Genomic DNA, 9259 nt, shown 5'->3' on the forward strand with positions numbered 1-9259 from the left:
ACTCTTAGAAAAAAACATAATCACAAATCTTCATGATGTTGGATTAGGCAATGGTTTCTTATATGACACCAAAAAATAAAAAGAAAAAATATGTAAATTGGACATCATCAAAATTAAAACCTTTTTGTACCATAAAGAAAATTAAAAGATAGCCCACAGAAAGGGAGAAAATTTTTGCAAATCACATATCTGATGAGATTTATACCTAAGAAATAAATCAAGAACTCTTATAATGCGATAATAAAAAGACAAAGAACTCAGCTAAAAATTGGGCAAAGAATCTGAGTAGACATTTATTCAAAAAAAGATGTATGAGTCAATTCAGTTCATTTTTTTCCTCTACTAGTGGGCTGAAATCCCCTTCTCAGCATGGTTTCCATGGTGGGGGAAGATGGCATGAATACATGTGGTAGCCCGGGGAGCATGGAGAATTAGAGGGGCATTTAAATCACATAAAGCCTTAAATATCAATAACAAAAATGAAAGTGCCATAGACTTTCTAACAAAGAGACAAATAACAAAGGGAGAAAGTTCTGTCTTATAGGCTATTTACAAAGAAATATAAAACAAAACAATGGAACTTTGTTTTTCATCCATAAAACTAGCAATTAGTTTAAATACAATATTCGATGCTGGCAAAGGTGTGGTAAAATAGGCATAAATACATGCTTCTTTTTGGAATAAAAGCTGGTACATCTGTGGAATGTGGTTGAACAACAGGTTCTTTCATGCAGCCATTCCACCCTTATGCTTTGAACACAGAAGTTCAGACAGGTGTTTATGGTATAAAAGATGTTCATCAAAAGTGTTTTTGTATAAGTCCCAAATGCAAACAACTCCAAGGTCCTGCAAGAGAGGAATGGTTACAATGGTTATAATATCCACTTGTTAGAATCCATTTCAAAATAGTTGAATGGCATGGGGAAATGCTCACAGTATAATGTCACACTTAAAAGTCAGGCTCAAACATCAAGATGTGGTAATTTTTTAATTATATAAAGTCTTCACCAATCCATAGAAATACGACTGGAAAGAAATACCACAAAGTGCTGACAGTAGCAGTTCCTGGACAGTGGAGCAGCCAATAATGTATATTTACTTCTTTATTTTTTCTGAATTTTCTAAATTTCCTCAAATGATCATGTATTGTCTTTTTTTAAAGGAAAAAAAAAGAAGCAATATTAGGAAAGAAGGAAGGAGGGAAGAGAGGGAAGGAGGGAGGGAGGAAGGAAGGAGTCAAGAATCTTAATTACTTGGACCCCTTTTATTACCAGGTGAGTCTTCAGAGGCCTCATTGGTAAAACTAGGACAATTGTACTTAAACTGTCTCACAGAATTACTATGAAGATACAATAAGAAAATGTATGTAACATGCTTTGTAAATTGTAAACCACTTTACAAATGTTAGTTGCTGTTAACATTATAACACAAAATTAACTCTAACAATCAGAGAGAAAAGAAAAGAAACCCATAATAAGATACCTCAATCTTTGAGTAGGAACCAGGAAAATACAAGAATGAGCTAAGTATAGAAAGAAGGAAAAAGTTCCCAGGAATCCTGAAGAATGATCACTAGCATCTCCCAGGAAGTCCAGGAAAAATGTTTAAGAAGCAAAAATAAACAAACAAAAGCCTTACAAGGCAACCAATTGTTCATAGCATTGCTACTGGCCACAAAAGATGTCCTGCCCTTGCTTAAAAAAAAAAAATCTGAAAACTGAGAAATTTTCATTCAAATCAAGGGAATGAGGAAACTCACTCATTGTGACAGGCAGATGAAAATCAGAATTAACTAAGGTCAAAATGTATTGGAAAAGTGTCTTGCAGGATCTGACTTGGCTCCAAAAGTAAAAATAAGCACCCCAAGGGAGAAAACTGATGAGTGGGAGAAGGTTCTTAATTATCATGAGGCCAAGACTGGAATTAGAAATGACAAGGACCCAGCAAAAGGACTCGAATTCTTTACCTTTCAAAGGAAGCAGCTCGTGGCCTGCCATTGCTGGCCGTTTCCTCAGGTTTGAAATTCTCTCCTGTTCTAGTTTCTCAGGCCTTCACGTGTCCTGCTTGCCTGCAATTACTTCTCCAACTTCCTCTCCCATTCCCAACTTTCCAGGATCCTTTGTTTCTCCCTGCTCTTTCCTATCCCCACTTTCTCACTGTTCCCAGCTAACACCTACAAGTTTTCCTTCCCAGTAGGATCCTTTTCTCAACTCCCACACTATCTTCCCTTAGAAGCCTTGTTGCCACTCCACACTAAGGTTGCTTAAAGCCAAATGCATCTTCATAAAAATGAACTAAACAAAAACTGGTTCAATGGATTCGCATCTGTTACTCCCAATAATAGTTCCCACTAGAAATACTGACATCCTCTTGTGCTTCTTCCTCTCTTCCCAAACCAAACTTATCATGTCCCAAATATCACTAACACAGCCTGTCACATTTTTCTTATATCAGGGACATTCCCTGTCTCTGCCCAGTCCAGATCTTTACAAGCTACTGCAGCAGCCTCCTGACTGGACTGCTCTTTGTTGGATCTCCTCTCCCCAGTCTCTTCTAAGTGCCACTGTTAGAGAAAGCTTCCTAAGACACCTTTTCCTGACTTGGATTCTCCCAACCAAGGCTCTCAATAATTACTCTGTGCCAACTGAATAAAGAACAAATGCTTTGCCTGGCATTCAGAGCTGTTGAGCTCTAGCTAAAGACTGGATGAATAGCTTGATCAAGTCCAGTTGAAGGGATGGGTCAAGGATGGTGGCCAAGATGAGATTTCCAGCATGAAGCTAGGGTTACCAGTTGTCAAGAGCTCAGTGAGTGTGGACAGGGTTGTTAATGGTCCAAAAAAAGTCAGATCTCGAGAGGGAATATAATTGCCAACATCTGAGCACAAAGGACAACATCCCAAAGTGGATCAAGGCAATGGAACCATTCCAGAGATGCAAAGGAGTACAAAGATAAGAAGTAGAAGGGTGAGCTCCAGAAACAAGGACCAGGTGGGCAGTAGCTGGAATGGGGGCCAGAGAGACTCTTCAACACAATTGGGTCAGAAATGTGCTTGCTCAGAGCCAATGAGGAAGATGTTGGGAAACATGGTATATCTGACATCAACTTTGTGGGCAACTTGCTTCACACGCTTACTCTTTTCCATCCATGTAAGACAAGCTACAGCTTCTGACAAAGGCAAACATGCAACTTCTGGAAAATTGACCAAAATCAGTCCTTTGGGTTCACTTCTACTCTACATGAGCCCACACTCTATGCTCACTTCCCTTCAAGATAATTGTGTCCCCATCTCCAGTCCTTTCCATTATGTCCCTGACCTAGAATGTCCTTGACCCAACAATGTCTAATTCTCATCCAGCCTTCCTGACACAACTTAAGTTCCATGGCTATCCCAGTTCATGAGCAATGTTCTTCCTTCTGAACTCCATGTAAAACAAGAAGCCAGGGAAATAACTGATTTGCTGGATCTGAATCTGTGCTACTCCTCTGGCATTGAAACTTCCTTAGGCTGTCAGTGACATTGGCATTTTTATGGCTTCCCTTCCAAGACGGATGCTGTTGGCTAGCTAAACAAACCCAACCTTGCCTATGTCTTCCAAAGAGTCTGGAAAGCCTTAACCCTCCTGTTCCCAGCCTTGGGTGGCCATGTGACACAGTTGTAGCCAATGATAGATGAGCTTAAGTCTTGTATGGCTAGTTGGGAGGGGTGACAGGGATGGAGTAGGGGGTGCTCCTAGAAAGAATTTTTCCCAATAAAAGAGACAGAAACAGTGGGTGTCCTACCCTTCCTTTTTGTTCCAGCCTAAAATATTGGCATGATGTTTGAGGCTGCAGCAGTTGTTTTGTGACCATGAGGTAAACAGCACAAAGATGAGAAGCCACTTCTGAAAATGGATCTATGGGGCCCCGTCTCTAAGGATGTTGTTGAGCAGCTAAACCAACATCAACATTCACTTGCTTTCAAAATGCTTATTATAAAAAATAAATAAAACTCGTTTATTTAATCCACTTTTAGCTAATTTTTCTGTTACTTACAGCTGAAAGAATTGCTAACTCAATCATCTTCCTTCCCAGACTGTGAGCTATTTGGTGGCAGGGACGTTATCTTTTATATCTTTGCTTCTTCTAGCATCTAACATAGGGCCTAGCCCATAACCAACCTTGATAACCATCTGCCAGCAGATGGGGAAGGGTCAAGAGGGAGTTTTCTACCTCTCAAAGTGTGTTTTTAAGCAGGCAAGACATGGGTTATAGATGAAATAGTGGTAAATAAATGAGACAGTCTAGACCTAGTTGAAAAATTAGACGTAAATAAATCCTGCTGACCAGATGGCATCCACCCAACAGCTCTAAAGGGCAAAATTGCAGAAATGTTGGCCAAAATGTATGACTTATTATAAAAGCTTACAGAGGAGCCTAAGAACTGAAGAGCAATGGGTTTGGCTTTTATTCCAAACATGTTGATAGAATCTGTAAGAGAGATCACAGGACACCTGAAGAATATGAACTTGGTGGAAAGATAGCATGGATCTTCCTGAAGGAGACTCAGAAAAGACTAATCTAAAAATTCTCTTTTAAAGGGAAGCAAATAGAGAACCATTATGGAAAGAGAGGGAAGAAACCACTAGATAGCACATCTTTAGAATTTCAAAAGCTTTGTGGTGTGGTTTTGTAAAGCACAGGCTCTTAAACATTCATCTGCTCTGGGACTAGTGAGGCTGTGGTTTCAAATCCAGAAACAGAGAAATAGGATTTAAAAAACAAATGTTTTAATAGAGACTTCTAATGGCAAGCTCCCCTGAAAATCATAATAAGATAGATAGGAAGTGAATAGTTTGAGAACTATCTGGAAGGGGGAATGTTCACAACAGCAACTCTTCATCTACTTGTGACTACAACACAAAGCTCAAAAAATGGGGATAAGGCTGCCAGATAAAACACAAAACTGCTAACTAAATTTTAATTTGAGAGAGACCATTAAAAAATTGTAGCACACGTATATCCCAAACAAGACCAAGGGGCATACTTATACTATGAAATTATTCATTGATTCTCTAAAACACAGCTGTACTGGGCATTCCAGGCTTGGGGGTTTCATGTTTTCCTTTGCTTGCTTTCTTGGTTTTGTTCTTTTATTTTTTGCTAAATCTGGTAAGCTTAGACAAGAAGAAATGGAGAGAAACTGGAAGAGCTACATGAGTAGACCTGGAGTTCATAGAATTGGGGCAGACAAGGATGTTGGCCAAGGCTCTAGAAGAGGAGTAATCTCAGCTAAACCTAAAAGACAATGGGCCCTGAGTCCTTAGGACCTTGGAAGGAGCAGAAGAAAAGGAAAACAATGATTAAATGACACAATCAGTATAGCCTAGTGGTTAAAAATACACACTCGGGGGGTGCCTGTAGTGGCTCAGTTGGTTAAGTGTCCAACTCTCGATTTTGGCTCAGGTCATGATCTCAGCAGCGTGAGATCAAGCCCTGCATCAGGCTCTATGCTGAACATGGAGCCTGCTTGAGATTCTTCCTTTCCTTCTCCCTCTGCCCCTCCCCTCCTCCGGCTCACTCTCTTTCTCTCTTTTAAAAAAATATACACTCTGGAACTAGACTGTCTAGGTTCAAACCCTTGCTCTGGCATCTATTGGCTGGGTTTTTTGGAGGAGTGTTGCTTAACAACTCTGTGCTTTAGTTTTCTCATCTCCACATAACATTATAGAAGTATCCACTTTATAAGCTATTGAGGATTAAATGGCACACTTGTAAAGTGCCTAGAACAGTGCCTGGCACATGAGAATGTCAGTTATCATCATATGCAGAGGTAAGCCAGGATAGGTCAGCACCCTGGCATCAACTTCTATCTAGTGGCTTCCAAGTCCAGGAGGAATGACTAAGTATGCCACTTACTTCTATGTTAGTCAGTGCTATGTTGAATACCACACAGCACACCTGAGGGCTGATTGGCTGGGGGTTGCAGGAACGCAGAGTGAGCTATCTTGAAGGACGCCATCCTCCCCAACGGTCACACTTTATAATCCCCAGCATCCCAGCTCCCCTCTCTCTGCCTCTGCCAGAAGCAGTAAGAGTCTTCCTTCTTAACATCTACCATCACCTCTGCAGCTGCAAGGCCAGCAGACCATAACTTGGGGTGAGATCAAACAGGCCTCCAGAGTCAGCAGCTTCTGTGATGCACTCTGCTGGGCTACACCAATCAACACTGGCCTGCCTTTCCTCCCCTGGTATGGACCATGCTTTGATCTTCCTCTTTTTCGGCTCTGGAGCTCTTAACTTGCTGCTGAGCACAGGGAAGCATATTCTTTGTCCCCTCTAGACACCACCTGGCCTCCAGATCTTCCTGGCTTGTCCCTGGACAATTACAAGGTCATTTCCTTCTGTGTGCTTATCTCTGTTCTTGGCTCCCTAATTCTCCCTCCCCTGCCCGCTGGACTCATCTAGAGTGAGCTCAGTCCTCCCTTAAGTGAGGACACAGAGAAAGAAGCAATCAGTTACTGCCCTGAGGTCAAAAGGGAGCTTAGTACAGGTACTATATAGACCCCATCTCCCTTTCTCTGCCTCCAAAGATCTTCCCTTCCACTCTCCAGAGATGAATACAGGCATGATGGCCTGTAGGTCCCATAGGTAAAGTTTAAAAATAGACATGACTTAGAAATTCTGTGTAGGTCAGCTACTGGATAAGTAGGGGCTATGGCCTAGGGTGACTTCAAGAGCTTCACACAAGTCCACACGCAGCAGAGTGAGCAGCTAAGTGTATGACTCCAGGAGCATCTAGGAGAAAAGTCCAATTTTAAAGGCAGGAAGACGAGAAGTTAGAATCCTCATACACTGCTGGTGGAAACGAAAATGATACGGCTGCAGTGAAAAACCATTTGGTGATTCCTTAATAAGTTAAATATACAATTACCATATGGCTTAGCAATTCCATAGTCAGGTACACACCCAAAGGAATTAAAAACAAGCTTTCAAACAAAAACCTCTATGTGAATGATTATAGCAGCATTATTCACAATAACCCAAACATAGAAATCACCCAAATATCATCAACTGATGAATGGTTAAACAAAATGTGGTCTATCCATACAATGGCGCATTATTCTACCTCAGACAGATGAAGTTCTGATGACTGCTACAATATGGATGGACCTTGAAAACATTATGCTAAATGAAAGAAACCAGACACAAAAGGCTACATATTATATGATTCCATGTATATCCATTTAAATGTCCAGAATAGACAAAGCTATAGAAAGAGAAAGGAGATTAGTCATTTCCAGGGGTTGCGGGGATGAGGAGATGGTGGGTAACAATGAAGAGGTATGAGGTTTCCTTTTGGGGTAAGGCAAAGGTTCTAAAATGGATTGTGGTATTAATGCACGACTCTATGAATATACTGAAAGATGTTGATTGTACACTTTAAAAGGTAAATTTCATGTTACATGAACTATATCTCAATAAAGCTGTTTTTTTTTAAGTTGGCAGATAATCCAAAATATACTTCAATTCTATGAGACCAAGAGAAAAAATCAAAATCTCATTTACCAAGGAAGGGATAAATTCTTTTTTTTTTTTTTTTTTTTTTTGAAGGAATAAATTCTATGGCATTCTAATCGTGGTGGTGTGGAAAGCCCATAACAGACCATCATTCGTTTCCATTATTGGTTTATTTTCCTCTTTCTGCCCCTTGGTGCTACCTCTGCACCTCACACATATCTCTGCTTCTTCTTTAATAGGATCAGATTATAATTGTTGGCCAACCTGGCTGCTCCCCTACTGCACCATGGAATCTCAGAGAACTGAGACCATTCCCTGTTGGTCTCCTCCAGCGCCTGGCACCTGGTTGGTGCTCAATAAAGAAATATTGAATTGATAGAAATCTTATAAATCTCTTTTATCTAAAGATCTGACACTCTCACAAGAAACTCCTAAAACTAATTGCCTTGGGGAAAGGAACAGGGTGGTGGAAGAGAGGAAACAGGAGACACTTTCTGTATATCCTTCAGTACCTTTTGACTTTTATGCATGCCAACACATCATCTGTTCCAAAAAGAAATTAATTTAACTTTTTAAATTGCTTAAAATCTGACACCTATAAGCAAAGACACAAAATCCATGCATTTGACAAAAGAGAGAAGAATAGAATATGACCATGGTCTTCAGAGAGTAGACTCCAGTAGCAAACCTCTTAGTGAGATATTCAGGGAGATAGAATGCAAAACCCCTGGGAGAGAATAGCGGTGACATTTATGGCTCCCTTCCTATACCTCCAAGAAGACAATCTTATCTCTTCATTTATTCTTAGTAATGACGTCAAGTCTCCCTGAGCACACCTCAGCAATCAGACCAATCCTGGAGTCAGTCCTGGAGTCACTCTGATTCATCAGGATCCTGTTACATTCACATCCTCACCGACACACCTACCTGTCCGCTAGCAGGCCCATCAGAGCTGCAGTGGCCATAAACCAAGAGAGAATCACTGAACATCTCATCCGATGACCGGTACAGAGTGTGAGGACTGGCCGCAAACACCCAAGGCAAGACATGTCTGAAAGGCTGCAACAAACACAAACTTGCCCTCCATGCCCTCAGGCCTCTCCTTGTAGGTTTTGCTCCTCTCCTGGACCTCCTCCCAGGTAAAGTTTCTGGACGCACACGCTGCAGCTTCTTGGGCTTGGGCAGTGACCCCTGTGGCAGTGAAAAGACAGACAGCACTGAGACTCAAACGTCCCCAAGGGACACCAGTCCTCACAGTGAGCCAGCATTCAGTAAAAGCATACTTTGAAATGATCTGTTGATGTCCCAGTCTCCCCATTATTCCTGCAAGTGCCCTGGAGGCAAGTCTGTGTCTGCCAACCATCTACGACCAGCCCCCAGCACAGACCTGGCACATGGCAGCCTCCCAGGATTTGTCCCTTAGCTGACACTGAGTGAGCGAGTACTAACCGGTGCCAAGCACTGCTCTGATTTATTTCATCCTGATATCAGCCTTACGAGGCAAGTGCTATTATTCCCATTTTATAAATGAGTCACCAAGAGCTTAAAGTAACTTGCCCAAGAGCCCACAACTACTAAATGACGGAATTAGGACTCAGCCCCATAGGCTCCAGGCTCCATTAGCTTAACCAAAAATGCTATGCCATGATTCATACCAGAGACATGACACCAAGAGAGAGGAGAGAAAGAGAGAGAGAAGAGGTGGGTGGAGTAGAAGGAAAAAAGGGGAAGAGAAAGAATAGAAAGAAAGGAGGAGAAA

General features: G+C 41.4%; 1 long non-coding RNA gene across 1 annotated transcript; it reads right to left on the reverse strand.

Annotated features, from left to right (window-relative positions):
• Window positions 1-268: 268 nt before the first annotated feature.
• LOC112641552 (uncharacterized) lies at window positions 269-9026 on the reverse strand. Its single transcript, XR_007401494.1, has 2 exons — window positions 8428-9026; window positions 269-846 (listed from the first exon to the last, which is right to left on the reverse strand). It is a non-coding gene; the product is annotated as an uncharacterized LOC112641552 (long non-coding RNA).
• Window positions 9027-9259: the final 233 nt, after the last annotated feature.

This window comes from Canis lupus, chromosome 12, assembly GCF_003254725.2.
Source record: "Canis lupus dingo isolate Sandy chromosome 12, ASM325472v2, whole genome shotgun sequence".
Classification (NCBI taxonomy): domain Eukaryota; kingdom Metazoa; phylum Chordata; class Mammalia; order Carnivora; family Canidae; genus Canis; species Canis lupus.